This window comes from Sapajus apella, unplaced genomic scaffold, assembly GCF_009761245.1.
Source record: "Sapajus apella isolate SASKATOON/1434 unplaced genomic scaffold, GSC_monkey_1.0 scaffold140, whole genome shotgun sequence".
Classification (NCBI taxonomy): domain Eukaryota; kingdom Metazoa; phylum Chordata; class Mammalia; order Primates; family Cebidae; genus Sapajus; species Sapajus apella.
The window spans coordinates 906,543-907,290 of NW_022437080.1; positions in this window are offsets into that span (position 1 = coordinate 906,543).

Genomic DNA, 748 nt, shown 5'->3' on the forward strand with positions numbered 1-748 from the left:
CTGAAGTTAAGGCAGCAATTAAGAGCTTACCACCCAAAAAAAGCCCAGGTCCAGATGGGTTCACAGCTGAATTCTACCAGACATACAAAGAGGAGCTGGTACCATTTCTTCTGAAACTATTCCAAACAATACAAAAAGAGGGAATTCTTCCCAAATCATTTTATGAGACCAACATCATCCTGATTCCAAAACCCGGCAGAGACTCAACAAGAAAAGAAAACTTCAGGCCAATATCCATGATGAACATAGATGCAAAAATCTTCAATAAAATACTGACAAGCTGATTGCAACAGCACATCAAAAAGCTTATCCACCATGATCAAGTAGGCTTCATCCCGGGGATGCAAGGCTGGTTCAACATACGCAAGTCTATAAACGTAATTCACCACATAAACAGAACCAAAGACAAAAACCACATGATTATCTCAATTGATGCAGAGAAGGCCTTTGACAAAATTCAACAGCCCTTTATGCTAAAAACACTCAGTAAGCTAGGTATCAATGGAACGTATCTCAAAATAATAAAAGCTATTTATGACAAACCAACAGCCAATATCATACTGAATGGGCAAAAACTGGAAGCATTCCCCTTGAAATGTGGCACCAGACAAAGATGCCCGCTCTCACCACTGCTATTCAATATAGTATTAGAAGTTCTAGCCAGAGCAATCAGGCAAGAAAAAGAAATAAAGGGCATTCAAATAGGAAAGGAGGAAGTCAAATTGTCTCTATTTGCAGATGACATGAT